We start from the raw sequence: 21838 nt of genomic DNA on the forward strand, positions 1-21838 counted from the left end.
GCAAAGGCGATTGAGGGTGGAGAGGGTGCATGGGGGCAGGAAGATGGTGAAATGAGATGGACAATATTACCCTAGATACATGTAAGACTGCACATAGGATGTGACTCTACATTGTATACAGCCAGGGAAATGAAAAGTTGTGCTGCAATTGTGTACAATGAATCAAAATGCATTTTGCTGTCATATATACCTAATTAAAATAAATTTTAAAAACAGGAAAAATAAGTTTAAGACACTGGTTAAAATAAAAAGGAGAAAAAGCCAAATATAGGTGTTTGGAAGAATTACATTGTTTACTTTGCATTTTGTTTTATGCCAAATTGTTCCTTTTGCACAGATAGAAGTTTATAGGGTATCAAGAGAGATTTCACTGTTCTTAGTATTTTTCACCAGACTTCCTGTGAGTCTAAGTATCTCTTTTTTATTGTTATTCTATTAATTCTATCTCTACAAAGAATATGTGTGTGTGTGTGTGTGTGTGTGTGTGTGTGGTGTGTGTGTGTGTGTTAGTAGATTGTATTTTTACATAGGGATGGGGAGGGAAGAAGAGGGAAGAATAGAAGTTCATTGGATTAGACAAAGAGGATTGAAGGGAAGAGAGGAGGGACAGGAATAGGAAAGACAGTAGAATGAATCTGACAAAATTTCCTGTGCTCATTTATAAATACATGACCAGTGAAACTCCACATCATATACACCTGTAAAAATGTGATCCTATTTAGAGTAAGTTATACTCCATATATATAAAATATGCCTCTCTTTTTATACCTACTTCACATACTGTGGATGACACTAATTTCTTGGGGCCTAGGTTGCAAAAATAGAAAATCATAATAGTCTAGCCCCCATAACTGGCCAAGCAACATATTTCCTCTGGACTTTGACCTATGACAAAATACTCTTAATTATCACTACCAATGTAATATAGTCCCGCTGTCTTGTAGAGAGAATGTATCCATAAAACAGAGGTAAGAAAAACCTGGAGATTAAAAATCATATTCCTAATTTCATCATGTAAACGTCTTGGTCCAGCCATGTTCTAACACATACCAATTGTCTAGTTGCAAAAGCTAACTAATTCCCCTTTAGATTAGCTGAATATGAGAGATATCTGCATACAACAAGAAGCTTTTTTAAAAAAATCACAATAATGTGATTTAAAAATGTGTAGGTTGTGTAGATTTTGGAAACTATCTCATAATCTGTGACACTAACATATTCCCTCCTAATGCATTTCTTTACCATTCTTTCTGCTTGATTTGAGGTATGATTGATGAGGATCCCACAGAATTCTACTTTTGTACATACTAAGAACATTGTCCACTTAGCAACATATATTTTTTTTCACATAATATTAAAATAGCTTTCTTTAAATTGTGAATTTTATATAATACCATTAGCCTGTATTGAGATATATCTTAAGAAATAGCAGTAAGAAACAGGTTGCTCCCTGATTACAGATAATGTCCCTTAAGTTAGAACCTGCCTGCTCAAAGAATACTCAGAAGCAGAAATTTGTCTAGTAAGTGTGTCTAATAAGTATCACGGTGTTACTAAGACAATTAGATCATTTTATGTTATCGATATTATTAAATATGTAACTCAAAATTATTTTCTTTTAGATTACTTGGAAACTCACAGCCAATGCATGCTCCATCCCTACTAGGATAATAAATTTACCTTGTACTGTGTATTAACCTCACTTACATATTCACACATATTATGTATCCTTATATTTTTTCACTTCATCATAATACACGCAACTTTAAAATTTTCTTTATATTTTGTCGTATGTATCTTTAAATTCTTAGTTTTAAACAGGGTGAAAGGTGAATAAATATTTTTATTAATGCACTTATAAGTGACTAAAGTTAATCTTGCAAATTACATTTATGTCAATAACAGATTTGGGAATTGCCCATGATCAGATATCATCAATGCTTCTGTGATGATGATGTATGCTTTTTATTAATTTATAACTTTGTACTTTGGATTTCCTACTCCAAATGAGGTTGTTAATGTGTCATTGTAAGTTTAACATAGCAAGAGTAAATGTAAGCAGCAGAATTGTGAATATTACATTTTTATCATGAATTCAATGCAGTTTGAAGTCTTGGTTATACTGGGTGGACAATGCAATTAGCTGAGCTTTTACTCAATAGAGGATGAAATTTGAAGGACATTAAACATGAAAATTATCTTTCATTGGAAAAGGAAAACACATAATTACTGTCAAACAGAATTATGGGAAATATTATAATAATTTTTTTCTGAAATAGGTATTTAAATTATTCAACATAAAAGTTTGTCCCTGACTTCATTATTTATTTTTTTTTTTATTTCTCTAAGAAAGATACATCTAGTATAACTGGAAAACATGAAGAATTTTTTCCTGCTAGAACCTATATATTCCTGTATGTATATTCAGTTTTCTTGCAATATTCCCCTTTTCTAGAGTGTTTATTTTGAGCCCTATTAAAGCTATATCAACAGCAGTACTAAGAACATCCTAACAATTACAAGATGCAAATGAAAATAGCAACTCTTGTGCTAGCTAGATTTCAATTCATATTTGTTTGGATAGCTTCAAAATAAGCACTGATCCAAAAATAAGTTAAAATATATCGGACATATGAACTCAAATATAAAGTCTTTGAATAGTTCATTTTTCCTCTCATTGCTTTCATAGAAGGCATAGTTTCAAGAAACCACAGAAATACAGCTTATTCTCTTCTTGACTGGAGAAAAGGTATATGACATAAACAAGGAAATCCTTATAATGACACTCCATCCCAATCCATTGCTCTTACACAATGGAAAAACAATGTGTTTTGTAAACTAGTTGAAGGCAGTGTGACTGCTTTATACTATTCTGAATACCCTACCAGCAACACCACAGCAATTTGTACCCAGTAGGTATTAAGATATATAGAGCTTAGGGCCTTTAGAGACAGAAACATCCTCCAGAAGCTCCACTTTTTATTGAATTCACAGCTGTTACGTAAGCATTCTCTGTGTCAGATAAAGAGATAGCAGGTGAGGGTCCTGCTATCATGGGATGCTGATTGGCATAACAACTTCAAAATATTTTAAGTTATAGGCTATGAGGGAAAAAAAAAAGAGGTCAGCCTTATTTTTTTAGGAAATCTTAACTATTTTAAGTGACCGTGGGGAGGAAAACTAAATAAAATAAAGATTAAAAACAAAGTCCGTAGGATCATTTACAATGAAAAAACAAAAAAGAGGCAATATCATACATTGACAGAAGCTTCTTGAACATGTGAAAATCATTAAGTGTCTTCTATCTATCTGTTTGGGTTTCTTTAGTACTGGAACTTTTGCATTATCAAAATTACTAATTTCATAATGCCCAGAAGAGATTATATGCTTTTTGAGCAATCAGTCAATAGTAATGATGAGAACAATACAAATAGTCAATCATTGTTAGTGAAAAGAACAATGAAATGATGAGCTAAAGAATATTCTATTATCCATGTTTCCATTTTAGAGGTAAGCTTCATAATGATGTGAATTGAAATAAGCTCCATATACTTGGAAAAATAGCTCTCATTTCCACTTTTGATAGTATTCTTTCCCTACAATACATAGATTCAAAATTTTTAAATATCTTCAGAATACAAAATATAATATCAACACACTCAAATTTCCAGTAACAAGTGAACTAATAAGCAGTATAAAAATGCCAGTCTTGTTCTCACCAAACCACATTCCCAGTTCCAGAAAGCAGCAATAATTTAATCATTGGGCTATTTCAATGAGATTGAATAGAAGCAATGAAATCATTTTACTTCCTCATAATTCATTAATATAGTGCATATCAAAAGAACTTACAGTGGACTACACACATTTAAAGATACATACAGTTTTATTTTTATCAAATGTGCCTTATATATTATCAGATGGAGAAGTTAAACATCTTGATAGAATTATAACTAAAATCCTAAACTAATCAAGGAAAAAAATTTCTTTCCGATTGTTTTGTATTTTAATAGGATAAAGTTAGGAAGTTTAAATTCCCTCTTCTCATTGTGCTTTCAAGCTACAAACAAGATCTAAAATCATAAAGTAAAAGCAGAAAGAAAATTGCTTTCGAATTCTCTGATGCTGGAGAAAATATATACAATGGGCTGTGTGAAGAATTGACCTTTATCTGCCAAAGTAATCTGAATGTGTTTCATACACATTTTTGAATAGTCCACAAAAGGCAAATTATGTGAAATAAAATTGTTCAAATAAAAGTTAAATGAGACAAAATGTCACTTGATTTAAAATGTAATGCTACAGCAATAAGTTAATGCAGGATAACCTGTTACAAAATGCAGAAATGATCCTTTTTGTATCTCTGTGTTTCTATAACTGTTATTAAGAAGGATGTAGTACTGCTTGCTGTACCACAAGATACCCCAGTATCATCATATGTAAGACCTTCGGATTTAACCTGACCTCCTCAGAATGGATATCCACACTACAGTATGTTAGGAGACCTTTTTGATACCACTTTGATAATTCTTTGCAAACCTCCATTAGAAACAGAGAAAAGCCACTTCAAGAGTGTGCACTTACAGCTTACTGTTTACCTATACACTCATAAGATCAAAACCCCTGGTCTTACTGTTTTTGTTAACAAGGAGCAGTAAAAGTCTTCCCACATACTGAGTTTTGGTTTCCATTTTACAATCTGAGATGACAGACGGCACAAAAATGATGAGAAAACTGTGGGGAGGCTTCCAGAAGATTGATTCTCTCATCAGCTGATTCTTTTCTAGTTAGTCTTTTATTGACTACAAAGGTATAGCCAATGCAGAAAAGGAAAACCAGACTGCCCTGTTTAATCCTGAGGGCATTGGCAAAAGGTGATCACTTTTTGAGAAAACAGAGGCCTACAAGGAAATCAGCACACTGTATGAGCCGTTAAGCTGATTTAAACACACAAGGGATGCCTGGGGTTGAGCGCAAGATCTCTGAGGTGTGAGATGAGAATGAAACCATTCCACAGACTAATATTACTGAGCTTTAGTCGCAGGTGGTACAGTTGATCAGTCAGGAACCTGTCATTTGGAGAATAGGCCAATATATCTGAGAGACATGAAAAATCCTTCTTTTTTTTCTCCTCTTCTCACGAAGAGTAAAAATATTGCAATTTGGAACTTTTAGACAATTATCAATTATAAGTTATCACAATTTAGGCATCTATCAGTGACAAAACTGAAGCATAGCTAGATTTTTCTGATGTTTTTCTGATTGCAAACTGTACCTCACAGTGGCTAAACCAGATATTTAGTTCTGATTTAAGCTCATGTGGAATGAAACTTTTACATGCTGTCAGAAAAAAAACTACAATCCAGACAACTCAGAAAAATCCACTTGGAATTTTCCTAGCCAGAGAGACAAATAAAGATGCACATTCCCCTTTGTTATTTGCTGGTTTTGTGGTTTGGATTTTTTTACTTAAACATTTTCAGAGAAAAATCTTCAACTTGACAATATCCAACCTTGTTGTTTGCAGCATAGAGTGAGGGGTATTAATGTGCACTATTGTCCTATGTTGATAATGGCCACAATTCCATCATCTCTGTTTGCAAATTTTTACAAACAATTCATCACCAATTTAAGACTGAAGCTATAAATTACATAAAACAATAATATGAGATACTACATGTTTTAGAGGCTATTGTCACAACCAATTCTGCAACATGAAAATTTAGAATTGTTATGCAAGTTAATAAGGATGCTACTAAAATATTTTATTAAAATGAAGAAATCATTGATTTCAAGATGCACCTAACTTCAAATATGATGTGCTAGACAAAATAACTCAGTTTGATTTGGCTTTTATTTACTTTAGGCTAACCATAGAAATCCCAGGCCAATCTTTGCTTTTAACATTAAAAATGCATTTAATTTAAAAAATGATTTTTATTGAACTTTCTCTGACAGTGCATATCATGAATGGGTAAGCCAAAAATAATTTTCTTAATCATTCTAAGTACCCTGTCAACATTTTCTACTTCCATAAGAGCAGTTTTTATACAATAAACTTGTGAAATTATTCACTTTTCCTCAAGTTTACTATCAAAATTAAAATCAATCTTACTAAAGAACTTAATAACTCAAGGTAGTTTTCTACTAGTAGTGCAATTACATCTAATGTTTACATTCCAAGTTTAAGCTATAGAGCCTTGATGAACTTCACTCAACGTTTTTCTCTGTTTAATCCAATAAATAAGTCCAACTTAATGTTGTAATAGTCAAAATGTTTTTAATGTCCACCAGATGGCCTGAATGTCCTTAATTCTAGGAGGCAGTGTGGTGGTAATTTTGTTCATATTTTTTATTGTTTTGCTTTTTGTAGTCAATAAATTGAATTAAATTTTCTTCATCAACTCATCTTTCTTCCTCTTCCCTTGAATACTATCAACAAAAGGGCCCAGAAACAATATACTAACAATTATCAGAAGAAATATATACCAGAAATAACTTTGCCAAATACAAGTTCTTACGAGACTTTTAACCTATGAATTTGTACAGATTTCTTTAAAAACCAACTTAGAGGATGGTACTTTTCATTACTTCTTCCACCTCTTTGGATTAAACCTTGGCATAGTATCCTATTGCAGCCTGTGATCTTCTCTGATCACAACTCCTGTCTTGCCTCTCTCATCACCTAATAGCCACTAGTTTGCATGGTCACGAGTCCATTGATATCTTCCTACTCTAAAAATTATCAATTCTCATCATCCTTCATTTATCTCCCTATCTCTATCCCGTCAATATCTTTTAAAAAATTTATTTATTTATTCTGATTTGTTATACATGACAGTAGAATGCATTACAATTCATATTACACATAATTTTTCATCTCTTTGGTTGTACAAAAAGTAGAGTCACACCATTCTTGTTTTCATCCATATACTTTGAGTAATGATGTTTATCTAATTTCACCATCTTTCTAACCCCTACCCCCTCCCTTCCCCTTCCTCCCCTTTGCCCTATCTAAAGCTCCTCCATTCCTCCCATGCTCCCCACCTGCCATTCCCATTATGGATCAGCATCCACATATCAGAGAAAACATTTGGCATTTGTTTTGGGGGGGATTACTTCATTTGGCAAAATATTCTCTAACTCCATCCATTTACTTGCAAATGCCATGATTTTATTCTCTCTTAATGCTGAGTAATATTCCATTGTGTATGTATACCACATTTTCTTTATCCATTCATCTACTAAAGGGCATCTAGGTTGCCTCCACATTCTCCTATTGTGAAATGGGCTGCTAAAAACATTGATGTGGCTATGTCACTGTAGTATGCTGTTTTTATATCCTTTGGGTATGTATGGAGGAGTGGGATAGCTGGGTCAAATAGTGAAAGCATTCCAAGTTTTCCAAGGAATCTCCATATTTCTTTCCAACACTTATTGTTGTTTGTGTTCTTAATAGCTGCCATTCTGACTGGAGTGAGATGAAATCTTAAATAGTTTTGATTTGCTTTTCTCTAATTGCTAGATATTGAAGATTTTTTCATATATTTGTTGATTGATTATATATCATCTTTTGAAAAGTGACTGTTCAGTTCCTTGCCCAATTTAATCACTGCGTAATTTGGTTTTGTGCTTTGTTGTTGTTGTTGTTGTTTTATTTTGTGTTGTTAAGAGTTTTGAGTTCTTTATATATCTTAGAAAGTAGTGCTCTATCTGATGTGCATACTCTCATTCTGTAGGCTCTCTTCACCTCACTGATTTTTTTCTTTTGCTAAGAAGAGCTTTTTAGTTTGAATCCTTCCAATTTATTGATTTTTAATTTTAATTCTTGCACTATAGGAGTCTTGTTAAGGAAGTTGGGGCCTAATCCAACATGATCAAGATTTAGGCCTACTTTTTCTTCTATTAGGTGTAGGGTCTTTGGTCTAATGCCTAGGCCCATGATCCACTTTGAGTTGAGTTTTGTGCCTGGTGAGAGATAGAGGTTTAATTTTTTTTTTTTTTTAATATTTGGATTTCCAGTTTTCCTAGCACCATTTGTTGAAGAGGTTATCCTCTTCAATATACTTTTTTGGCATCTTTGTCTAATATAAGATAATTGTATTTGTGTGGGTTTGTCTCTGTGTCCTCTATTCTGTACTATTGGTCTACGGTCTATTTCGGTGCCAGTACCATTCTGTTTTTGTTAGTATTGCTCTGTAGTATAGTTTAATGTCTGGTATAGTGATGCCACCTGCTTCACTCTTCTTGCTAAGGATTGCTTTAACTATTCTGGGTCTGCTATTTTTCCGGATGACTGCTTTTTCTATTTCTATGAGGAATGCCATTGGGATTTTGATTGGAATTGTATTAAATCTGTATAGTGTTTTTGATAGTATAGTCACTTTGACAATATTAATTATACCTATCCAAGAACAAGGGAGATCTTTCCATCTTCTAATGTCGTCTTTAGTTTCTTTCCTTAGCATTCTGTAGTTTTCTTTGTTGATGTGTATCACCTCTTTCAGTTGATTCCCAAGTAATTAATTTTTTTGAGGCTATTATTAATGGGATAGTTTTCTTGGTTTCTCTTTCAGAGGATTTGTCACTGATGTACAGAAATGCCTTTGATTTATGGGTGTTGATTTTATATCCTGCTACTTTGCTGAATTCATTTATTAGTTCTAGAAATTTTCTGGTGGAATTTTTTGGATCCTCTGGGTATAGAATCATGTTGTTGGCAAATAGTGATAATTTGAGTTCTACTCCTCCTGTCCATATCCCTTTAATTTATTTCATCTAATTGTTCTGTATGGTTTCAAGAACTATGTTAAATAGAAGTGGGAAACAGGACATCTCTGTCTTGCACCAGTTTTTAGAGAGAATGCTTTCAATTTTTCTCCAAATTAAAATGATGTTAGCCTGGGGCTTAGCATAAATAGCTTTTATAATATTGAGATATGTTCCTGTTATCCTTAGTTTTTCTAGTGTTTTGAATATGAAGGGGTGCTGTATTTTGTCCAATGCTTTCTCTGCATCTATTTATATGATCATATGGTTCTTATCTTTAAATCTGCTGAGGTGATGAATTACATTTATTGATTTCCATAAGTTGAACCAATCTTGCATCCCCAGATGAACCCCACTCTATCATGGTGCACTATCTTTTTGGTATGTTTCTGTATTTGATTTGCCAGAATTTTACTGAGAAGTTTTGGAACAATGTTCATTAGAGATATGGGTCTGAAGTTTTCTTTCTTTGATGTGTCTTTGTGTGGTTTGGAATCAGTGTGATATTGGCCTCACAGATGAGTTTGAAAGTGTTCCCTCTCTTTCTATTTTATGAAATAATTTGAGGAATATTGGAATTAGTTTTTCTTTGAAGTTCTTGTAGAACTCAGCTGTGTATAGTCCTGGGCTTTTCTTGGTTGGTAGCCTTCTGATGGTGTCTTCAATTTCCTTGCTTGAAATTGATTTGTTTACCTTGTGTATGTCATTCTGATTCAGTTTGGGCAAATCATATGACTCTAGAAATTTGTCGATGCCTTGATAATATCTATTTTATTGGAATACAAGTTTTAAAAATAATTTCGAATAATCTTCTGTATTTCTGTAGTGTCTGTGGTGATATTTCCCTTTTCATTACAGATGTTAGTAATTTGAGTTCTCTCTCCCCTTCTCTTTATTAGCATTTATTAATTTTATTTAATTTTTAAAGAACCAACTTTTTGTTTTGTCAATTTTGTTTCTTTTGTTTCAATTTCATTAATTTCAGCTCTAATTTTAATTATTTCCTGTCTTCCTCCACTTTTGGTGTTGATTTGTACTTTTTTTTTTCTAGAGCTTTGAGATATAATGCTCAGTCATTTATTTCTTGACTTTTTCTTCTTTTAGGAAATGAACTCCATGCAATAAACTTTTCTCTTAGTACTGCCTTCATAGTGTCCCAGAAATTTTGATATATTGTATAAGAGTTCTAATTTACCTCTAAGAATTTATTAATCTCCTCTTGATGTCTTTTGCAACCCATTGTTCATTCAGTAACATAGTATTTAGTCTCCAGGTGTTGGAGTAGCTTCTATTTTTTTATTTTATCATTGATTTCTAATTTCATTCCATTATGACCTGATAGAATTCAGGGTACCCATGTATTTGCTAAGAATTTCTTTGTGGCATAATATATGGACTATTTTAGAGAAGGCTCCATCTGCTGCTGAGAAAAAAGTGAATTCACTAGTTGATGGATGAAATATTCTATATATGTCTGTTAAGTCTACGTTTTTTAAGTATTATTGAGTTTTATAATTTCTTTGTTTAGCTTTTGTTTGGGATATCTATCCAGTGGTGAAAGAGATGTATTAAAATCACCCAGAATTATTGTGTTGTGATCTATGTAACTCTTCAACTTGACAAGACTTTGTTTGATGAACATAGATGCTCCAATTGGGGGGGGGGCATATATATTTGTAATTGTTATATTTTGTTGATGGATAGTTCCCTTAAGCAGTATGAAATGTCCTTCTTTATCCCTTTTGATTAACTTTGGCTTGAAGTCTATTTTATTTTATAAAAAAAAAAAAAAAAAAAAAAATTGAAAACCCTGCTTGTTTCCGTAGTCCTTGTGAGTGGTATGTTTTTTTTTTCCCTACCTTTCACTTTCAGTCTGTGGATGTCTCTTCCTATGAGATGAGTCTCTTAAAGACTGCAATTTGGGGGTCTTTTTAAAAAATCCAGTCTGCCAGTCCATGTCTTTTGATTGGTGAGTTTAGGCTATTAACATTCAGGATTATTATTGAGACGTGATATGTAATCCTGTGAATTTTTGTTTGTTTGTTTATTCTTGGTATTTAACTTGTCTTGGTTTCTCCTTTGACTGTTTTTTTCTTTAGTTTAATACCCCCCTTTGCTGGCTTTCATTGTTGTTTTTCATTTCCTCCTCTTGGAATATTTTGCTGAGTATATTCTGTAGTTCAGGTTTTCTAGTTGTAAATTCTTTTAACTTTTGTTTATCATAGAAGGTTTTTATTTTGTCATCAAATCTAAAGCTTAATTTTGCTGGATATAAGATTCTTGGTTAGCATCCATTTTCTTTCAGAGCTTGATATTTGTTGTTCCAGGATCTTTTAACTTTCAGGATCTGGGTTGAAAAATCTGCAGATATTCTAATTGGTTTCCCCCTATATGTAATCTGATTCCTTTCTGTTGTGGCTTTTCAAATTCTCTCCTTATTCTATCTACTAGCATTTTCATTATAATGTGCCATGGTATGGATCTGTTGTAATTTTGTATATTTGGTGTCCTGTAAGCCTCTTGAATTTGATTTTCCAATTAATTCTTCATCTTTGGAAAATTTTCTGATATTATTTCATTGCATAAATTTTTCATTTCTTTGGTTCGCAAATCTATGTCTTCCTCTATCACCAATAATTCTTAAATTTGTCTTTTTATGTTATCCCATAATTCCTGAGTGTTCTGCTCATGGTTTCTTACCATCTTCACTGTGTGATCAACATTCTTTTTAAGATTATATATTTTTTCTTCATTGTCTGAAATCTTGTCTTCCAAGTGATCTGTTGGTGGTGATTTCTAATGAGTTTTTAATTTGGTTTATTGTTTCTTTCATTTTAAGGATTTATGTTTTTTGTTTGTTTGTTTTCAGAACCTCTATCTCCTTGTTGAAGTAATATTTTTCTTCCTGTATTTGTTTATGTAGCTCTTATCAAAATGATCTTTTGCTGCCTGTATTTGCTCTCTTATATCACCCTTTAATTCACAGAACATTTCAATTATGTACATCCTGAACTCGTTATCTGTCTTTTCTTCTTTTGTGCTGGCCATCAATTCTAATAATGCAGCATCTTGGTTTGTTTGGGGCACTTTCTTCCCTTGTTTTTTCATGTTGTTTATGTGTCTTCCCTTCTAGCATTGTGTATCTGAGGCATTATAGTTTTTACCCTATAGGCTTATAGTGTCCCTGCAGGGTTCCAATAACTGCCCTTTAAGAGTCAGAGCAATATTAACAGGTCTTAATACAAACAATATACAGCCTTAAACCAAATAGCTGATATTAAGATGTTTATAGTTTTGTCACAATATACAGAAATGGAGAGTTCAATTATTATCTACAATATAAATAGTAGGTTTGAAAAGGGCCTACAGTTTCTGATGGTTGACAAAGAACTGGGTGTGAGGTATAGGATGAGATGTTGAGGGGTAGGAGGTGAGGCTATAGAGTTATTAGATCTTAAGAAGTATGAAAGAGGAATCTAAAGAAGTTGGTTAGTAGCAGGAGAAAAGAGATAAAGTCATTTTGGGGAGACAACTATATGGGAAGACAATAGAGAGAGTATAGAAAACAAACCAACGTAAAAATTAAGAAAAATAAAAATTGTGAAAATAGGAGATAAAAGAATATGCAACACAACTGTAATATACTCCTCAGACATCCCAGTCCTCAGTAGCCTAATTCATGAAAAGAACTTGTGTCACAAATGTTAGGGATGTGAGGGTGGGAGAAAAGAGAGAGAGAAAAGAGAAAAAAAATATCAAAGGAAGATATAAGGATTGTTTTTGTTGGCAATCAGTATCTTTCCTGCTTCCCTTCTCTGCTAATAGGTGGGGTTGCCTGTTGTTTGCTGGTATCTCTATTGTCAGGATGGTGACAGTTATCAGGGTGGGAGGGTTGGTCTTGGAGGCAGAGCTCCATGTGGTGGGATATAGCACTTTCCAGTCCCTGATGTGAGACTGCACCCCAAGGATCTCTTTTTGGACTCGCTCATGTGGTCCTCACCACAGATGTGCCAGGTCTTATCTCATTCTATCGCCTGTAGACCTCACAATTCCTGGTCTCTAATTTTGTCTCTAAACTGTATCTCACTCATCCTCTCCCTTTCTATTTCCAAACCAGAAACCTTCCTTTCCTGAGGTCTTATGGGCTGCTCTCTGGGGGCTGTGCATCTGCCACGGACAGCTGTTTTGTATTGGGCAGTTCAGGACAAGGTTTTGCAAGCTACAGACAGGCTGTGTATCTGCAAGCACTGTGCCGGGTTAGTGGCTACCAGGGAGAGGTGGGCACTAGGGATTATAGGTACCTTGATTTTGCTTCTAAGCCCCAGCTGGTGTCCCAAATTGGGAGTTGCCCCAACTAAAGATAGCGATGAAGGTGTCCCAAGATGGAGGCGACCAGGGGAGCCCCACTTTGGTAGATGGAGGTCCACATATGAGTGTTGGCCAGAGGTTCTGCACATGGGCAGCATCTGGGTGTCCTGCATGGCACTGAGGCCAGGAGTCCTGCATGGGTGCTCCTGGTCGTTGTTCTCGGTCACCTGGAGGTCCTGCATGGGTGAATGGCCAGAAGTCCTGTGCTGATGCTGAGGCCTGGAAAACTGCTCAGGCATAGCAGATTCCTATGTGGGAGCAGCTGTCGGCATTCCTCTAATCACTCACAGAGAAATAGTATTCCCACTACTTGAATATCAGGTCACAGAGACACACAGAATGCAGCCTCTCCCTCTAGCCTGACATCTTGGATCCCACCAACATCTGTTCTTTATCATACTAGAGAAGATATATCCAGAATTTTTGAATTGTCTGAAAGTGCCTAATAACATACATGCATACACCAGAATGATAGAACAGAATTCAGTGGGGCAAACTCTAGCCAGTTGCCACATCACCCACAGTAGTAGCACAGAAATCTATCAGGAGCTGATCTTGTCATCTTGGTGATGTTCACAGCCTGGGGACTATCAATTTTAACCTGTAAGATTAAGGAAGCCCCACCCTCCACTAGTAAGACCATATTATAATATATTGGGCCAGATATTGACTCCAACTTAGCCCTCTTCCAACAGTCCCTCATGATCTGATCATCAGACCAAAATCAAGCATGGCATTGAAGTTGTGTTTTATGGTTGTGTGTTGGCCTTGACAGGTGACAGAACACCAGATTCTTCTCTGGTGGAGCAATGGAGTTTGAGTCTAAACCTTATAATAGAAACTTTACTATGTAGAAAGCACACCTTACCTGCTTTCTTGTCTGATTGAGTGCCAGCCTCTTCCCTGGCACAATGTGGGGCTAGGATAAAAGCCTCCTTTTTGGTCAGAATCAGTTGCCTGAAGCATTGGACCATAGCTGCTTTCAATGAAAAACTGTGGGAAGCCAATGCCTTCTCTGGCTGGCCAGGGGGCAATGGTTAATTCTTAAAAACTTTTAACCCTTATATTTGTTAAATTGGTAACTTTGCCTACATCTGTTTCTGTACATGGGTGATAAAATTTGGCTTGTATATACCCTAGCCTGATGTGAAAACAACCCGTAAACTAGCCTAAGAGTATACTCTTGTAACTAACTGGGTCTTAGTCAATTAACTTCAGGCAATCACAGCCAACTTCATTATCACATTATGCCCATATAAGGCAAATGTCAACTACAGTGAATCAGGTTGTTTCTGTATGTCATTTCCTTACTACCGGATATAAATCTAATGTGAACATGTGGTAGAAGGAGGACATTTTGCCCAATTCTAGAAACTTCGTCTTGTTTAAATAAATTTTGATAAATGTAACTCCTTTCAGAAATTTTAAAACATCTCAAGGATTAAAAATCAAAATAAGTAAACATTCTAATATTTTATTTTCACATCCCACTTTCCAAATTCTCTGTCATTTACATTTTCTCCCACCCTACGTAAAAGCTTCCATGTGCTCTGTTCCATTTCTGCCAGGCATTACTGCAGAATTCACTAAACTGCATCCACTTACTCTAATATAATTTAGGTACATATTTCAGCAGCCCATATTTAATTTTTATGCTATTTTCTACCTCAATTACGAACTTATCCTCTCTTTTCAGGCTCTAAATATTTTTTTGACATTTTCACCTTTTGCAGCTTATCTGCAGCCATGAGTATGCTCAAGCTTCAAAAGAGAATTGCCTCCAGTGTCCTCTGCTGTGGCAAAAAAGAAGGTCTGGTTGAGACCCCAAGGAGACCAATGAAATCTCCAGTGCCAACTCTTGTTAGCAGATCTGGAAGATCAAAGATGGGCTGATCATCCACAAACCAGTGACTGTCTGTTCACTCACCGATGCCAGGAAAAAAAATACCTTCCCTCCCTGGAAGGGCAGGCATATAGGCAAAGGTAAGCAAAAAGGTACAACTAGTGTTTGAATGCCAGAGAAGGTAATCTGGATGAGAAGGATGCAGATTCTTCAGAGGCTATTCCAGAGATACCGTGAATCTAAGAAGATTGACCAGACACAAGCATCACAGACTCTACCTGAAGGTAAAGGGGAATGTGTTCAAAAACAAGTGGATCCTCCTGGAACACATCCATAAACTGAAAGGAGATAAGGCCCAAGAGAAACCACTAGCTGACCAGGCTGAGGCACGGAGATCTAAGACCAGAGGGGCACGAAAACCGTGAGGAGTGCATCTAGGACAAGAAGGAGGAGACCATCAAGACACTGTCCAAAGAGGATGAGACCAAGAAATAAAGCCTCCCCTCTTTTGTCTGTACATAGTGGCCTTGGTGATTAAGTAGATCCGTCCTTGAAATGAAAACAAGCTTTATGTGTTAAAAAAAAAAAAATTTTCAAAATTCTTTCAGAAGATGTTTTTTCCTCTGTAATTACAGAATCTTACAAATAAACATCTTCAATGTTTCTATTGCTATCAGAAACTGTTTCTCTATATGCATTTTTTTTTGTTTCACTCTTTCTCTATTAGGACAATCTTTTTCTCTTTCAGCTTTATATCATTATAATTATCTCTGAAGTTTTTATGCCTTCAAATTTTCATTTATACATTTCTCCTCTACCCACAAACATGTTTCAATGAAGTTAAATATAATATAGAGAAATACCTCTACATTGGTCCCCCAGTCCTCTTTGCTCCTTATTATTCCTTTAATTTTAAACTTCGCAAAAGAAGAATCATTCTCTTTGCTTTTTTTTTTTACCCATTCATTCATCTTTTAATTCTTATTAACCAGGATTCTACCACTGAAAATGCTCTTTCTGAGATTTACAATATTAGTGGCTACTAATGAGGGTGAAATCCGTTAAGGGCTTTACAAATAAGAGAGGTCATTCTTATTAAATGTACTCAAATCATCAATCCTCTTGCTTCCTCTGATTTCTCCTGGTTTATTAGCTGGACCTCAGATCAGAGCGATTCCTCCATTTATTAAAAAAAAAAATCTTTTTATCCCCTATCTTATCACATTAAGACTGACCCATACGGTCTCAAATTATTGACACAATTGACAAGGCTATGAGAAAATTAAAATAATGAAACTAATGTATTCAATGGCAATAGCATAAAAATTACATATATACATATATGTATTTAGTCTCTCTTTTTGAGACAAAGAGATCTGCTAAAAGAAAAAAATTATCTGTGTTTATACTTATACCTATCTATCTCTAGCTATCAACCTATATAAAACTATGCCTTTAGAAAATAAGCTTCCCCAGCTGCATATTTGTGTTGCTTTGCATTAGGATTAATTAATTCTTTATAGTGTTTTAGATGTTATATGGAGTAAAGTCTTTAAATGATTCCTCTGACACTGTGGCAGTTTTTGCTCTCAGCTATGCATATATTATATATGACATGCATATTTAATGTAAATACCTCTCACATAGATGAAAAAGTATGATTGTTCAATTTACCACTTACCTTCAGGTGTGGGGGTTAAGAGACATGTTATTTTTAGAAGGAGTTATTTGGATTAAAGATAAACATATCTTCTCACTGCCAAACTAAATGTAATCATAAAGAAGGAAACTCATAGCAAATTTATACATGCAATGGAATTGATGAATAAAATATTAAAATAATAGGTTTGTCCTTCTATAGCACAAAAAGATACATTTAAATATTCCCTTGGCCAAATAAGAAAAAAAAAACATAGCAGGGAACAAATTTTATTTATCAGTCTCCAAAGATAGAAAGGAAAATTCTGTGTAAGACTACATAAATTGTAAATGACATTTAACAGATATCACATGTGAAAGTGCCTTCAATGCACTATTTCCAATTTGCTTAGACAACTTGAAAGTAAAACATTGAGATAAGAGCCTGTAACTTGCCCTAGAACGGCCAAGCTTTAAAGAGAAACAGTATTTTCTGATTTAACTTATTACTATCGATTCACAAGGGAGAAGCTGCATTCAAATATGTATTTTCAAAATCACACATCATACCCTTAAAAAACATCAAAATACATCTAAACAGTATTCAAACAAAGAAATAAAAGTGGGCATAAAACTATGATGATTTACATGCAGACGTTATCTATTAGAGCTCATACTGGAATATAAATCATTTGCTCCTTTAATACATACTTATTAAAATTACAATGAAGCATCAATCCTGAGGAGAAAAATACTACCAAATATTGTTTTCATACTCTAGGCAGGTTCTTTTCTGCATCTTTCCAAGTAGTAACTTTCTCATTTAAAGAACCAAATCACCTAGCAAATCACACAAGCATAATTACTAGTTTATCCCATTCAATCTTTCTTTTCATGCCCTGCCTCTGTGCAGCTGGCACTGAACCATAGTTATATGCCAAGAAAACCGCCAGCTGGTAGGGCTCTGTGGTACAGCTCGCATGGGAGTTTTAAAAAGAACCCTTATTTTCAGCAGTTGTACTGGCATTGCTAAGCAGATGACTCGGGGGGATCTCCAAGTTTTATTCATTGTTTACCCATCTCTTCACAAACCTAAAATTTGTACTATATTGAAGTTTAGTCTCCATAGTAAGTCAAACTTGGGACATTCTTTGAATAATTCACTTTATGAAGCCACAAACCAAGACCATTTACTAGCTCTGTAGCATAATGGTTCTTTTAGTTCTAAATGAACTATTTTTCCTGCTAACATCTGAACTGACTAGATGTAGCTTTTTCAGAAAATGTTTATATTATTTTTATAAGAACATACATGAGCTCATTAAGAAGGTTTTGGTAATATAAAAATTCTAACTACAAAGTTGAAAAATACAAAAGGCATAATCTAAGTTTAAATATAATAATGCTATATTTAAATAAAGTTTATATTTAAAGTTTAAATATAATACAGATGGAGAAAATGTTCCAGACAAATGTGAATTTTAAAAAAATGTAGGTGCCTCTTCTTATATCTGATGGAATCCAACTTAATGTAAAACATTATTATATAAAGGAAAAACAGATGCTGCATCTAATACAAAGAAGAACATAAGGAATATATAGCATTATTAACATGTATAAATCTAAACATATGTCAATATGATGTATCAAACAATTAAAAGAATGTTAACTAAAACCTTCTATAGTTGGAGTTTTTATTTTTTATTTTTTAATTAATTTTTTATTTGTATATGACAGTGGAATGCATTATAATTCTTATTACCCATATAAAGCACAATTTTTCTTATCTCTGGTTGTATACATTTTTTAAAACACTTCAAACACTACAGAGAAAGCAAGTAAAGAAAGCTATATGCAAAGGCATTGAAGGTGTTAAAAAAAACAATGTGGAGATGACAGATGATATATAGAAGTCTACAGTGACAGAAAAAAGAATGGTTTTTTTGACCATATAGACAACATTTGAAAAAAAAAGATCATGTATTTAATCATGAATGCAGTAACAATAAATTCCAAAGAATAAAATGATACCTTAGCTCTCTATTCACAATGCAACTCAGTTATACATTAGAAAAAGAAATATACTTTTAATTTAAACTTCATATTATTAATTATTCCTTGGGTTTAAAATAAATTTATAAGCATAATCAGGAAATATTGGTGACAATGAAAATCAATGACAATGAAAATTCTGCATATACAAATAATATGATGATTATAGCAGTAGTTGAAGGAAATTTATGGTTAAAACATGCATATCAAAAAACAAGGACTACTAAATAAAAGAGAATAAATGCTTGATGGAAGAGTGGCAAAATAACAATGTCTAAAGAAACAAAGAAAATAAAATAAAAATAGGGAAAATAAAATTGAGATTGAGATAAAAACAGAACTATTACTTAAAAAGATCAGCAAGAAAGGATTTGGAAGGATTAATCAAGAAAAAAGATGAAAGATGTAAGTTAAAATAATACATAACAAAAAGGAGAATTAAGACAAAAAAGAGGTTTTAAAAAACTGAAGTGTTAGGACCACTACATTAAAAAAAATGTGAACCTATATAAATGGATATGTCTCTTTTAGAAAAACATAAAATGCTAAAATCGAGAAAAGATAAAAATAAAGCACTGAATAGTTCAGTATATGTTACAGACAATTAAATGTCAGTCAATAATTCCCTCCCCTCAAAAATCCAGATTCAGAAGATTTTATATATCATTATACCAAAACTCATGTAACAAATTTTTACATCATATATTTTTTCTTTAATTTCAATTAAGAAAATGTGAAAAAAATGAACCAGCTCATTTATAAAGCCTATTATGTAATGCTAAGACAAAACAAATAAGCAAAATCGTGACATCAGTTCTCTTATAAACATGCAGACAAAACTTCTGGGGAAAGTATTAGCTAACTAAAAACCAAAGAAAATATGCCATTTTCAAGTAGATTATATTCCAGAAATGCAAGAATGCTTCAGTATCCAAAATATGTCAGTGAATTTTATCTTCTTATTAATAAGAAAAAGAAAACATTATTTTTAAGTGATGATTTTAGAAATAGTTAACAAAGCAACAAAGAGATCATCTTCAAGAATGAGTAAACATATTACCTGAAAACTTGGCAGCTTAGACCAACTAATATTTATTATCATAGTTTCTGTGAATCAAAAATTTCAATGCAGATTAACTGGGTGTTTCTGTACCAGACTCTCTCAAAAGACTGATACCAAGATATTACCCAGAGTTCTAGCCATCTCAAAGGTCCAAGCGGGTTATGCTTCAAATTCACTCATATGGATGCTGACAGGCCTAAGAAAATTCTTTCCAAGCCTATTCATCTAATTTTGACTGATCTCAAAGACCCACTTCTAAACTCACTTATGTGGGTCTCTCTGTAGAGTTGACTCTTGGAAGTGATATCTAGTTTCTTTTGCCATATTCTGCTTATCAAAAGTGAATGGAAAAGCTTGTTCCCTACTCAAGATAAGAGGATAAACCAAGGGACATAAGTATTGGAAGACAGGGAATATTAGGACAATCTTAAAGGCTGTCCACCAAAACATGATATACAAAAATCAATACCAATGGAGAACTTTTCATGAGGAAACTAGAAAAGGGGTGGATTCAATGGGTCAAGAATGAAAAAGACTATTGTCTTTATATATATTATTTTAATGATTAATATATTCTGGTTGTACTGGACAATATGAAAATGAAATAAAAAGTAACAAGATGTAGGATTGGAAGGAAATATATAAACTATCAAGAAATGAACATCTATCTCTAGAAAAAGTAATAGGTTGGTGTAGAGCACTTGCCTTGTATGTGTAAGGCATTGGGTTCAATCCTCAGTACAACATAAAAATACACAAATAATTGTTACTTTTGTTTCGATTTCATTAATTTCAGCTCTGATTTTAATTATTTCTTGCCTTCTACTTCTTTTGCTGTTGTTTTGCTCTTCTTTTTCAAGGATTTTGAGATGAAGTATGAGATCATTTATTTGTTGGTTTTTTCTTTTTTTAAGGAATGAACTCCAAGCAATGAATTTTCCTCTTAGAACTGCTTTCAATGTGTCCCATAGATTCCGATATGTTGTGTCTGTGTTTTCATTTATCTCTAAGAATTTTTTAATTTCCTCCTTGATGTCTTCTATAACCCATTGATCATTCAGTAACCTATTGTTCATTCTCCAAGTGATGTATGCTTTTTCCTTCCTTCTTTTATCATTGATTTTCAGTTTCATTCCATTATGATCAGATAAGATGCATGGTATTATCTCTACTCCTTTATATTGTCTAAGAGTTGCCCTGTGACATAATATATGATCTATTTTTGAGAAGGATCCATGTGCTGCTGAGAAAAAAGTGTAACTGCTTGATGTTGGGTGGTATACTCTATATATGTCAATTAGGTCTAGGTTATTAATAGTGTTATTGAGTTCTATAGGTCCTTATTCAACTTTTGTTTGGAAGATCTGTCCAGTGGCGAGAGAGGTGTGTTGAAGTCTCCCATGATAATGGTATGGTGGTCTATTAGACTCTTGAACTTGAGAAGAGTTTGTTTGACGAACATAGCTGCACCATTGTTTGGGGCATATATATTTATGATTGTTATGTCTTGTTGGTGTATGGTTCCCTTAAGCAGTATGTAGTGTCCCTCTTTATCCCTTTTGATTAACTTTGGCTTGAAATCTATTTTATTTGATATGAGTATGGACACTCCTGCTTGTTTCCAAAGTCCATATGAGTGATATGATTTTTCCCAACCTTTCACCTTCAACCTATGTATATCTTTTCCTATCAAATGCGTCTCCTGTAGGCAGCATATTGTTGGGTCTTGTTTTGTGATCCATTCTACTAGCCTGTGTCTCTTAATTGGTGAGTTTAAGCCATTAACATTTAGGGTTATTATTGAGATATGGGTTGTTCTTCCAGCCATATTTGTTTATTTCTGTTACTAAACATGGTTTGTTTTCCTCTTTGATTATTTTCCCCCCCTTTACTGTCCTACCTCCCACTGTTGGTTTTCATTGTTATTTTCCATTTCCTCTTCCTGTAATGCTTTGGCGAGGATGTTTTGAAGAGATGGTTTTCTAGCTGCGAATTCTTTAAACTTTTGTTTATCGTGGAAGGTTTTAATTTCATCTTCCATCCTGAAGCTTAATTTCGCTGGATACACAATTCTTGGTTGGAACCCATTTTCTTTCAGTGTTTGA

General features: G+C 33.7%; 1 pseudogene; it reads left to right on the forward strand.

The window, feature by feature from the left end:
* The window catches only part of LOC124105143 (large ribosomal subunit protein eL19-like), a 152659-nt pseudogene extending 136729 nt beyond the window's left edge, over positions 1-15930 (forward strand).
* The last annotated feature ends 5908 nt before the right edge of the window (positions 15931-21838 follow it).

This window comes from Marmota monax, unplaced genomic scaffold, assembly GCF_021218885.2.
Source record: "Marmota monax isolate L192 unplaced genomic scaffold, Marmota_monax_Labrador192_F-V1.1 WCK01_AAM20220418_F8-fsc00129, whole genome shotgun sequence".
NCBI lineage: Eukaryota > Metazoa > Chordata > Mammalia > Rodentia > Sciuridae > Marmota > Marmota monax.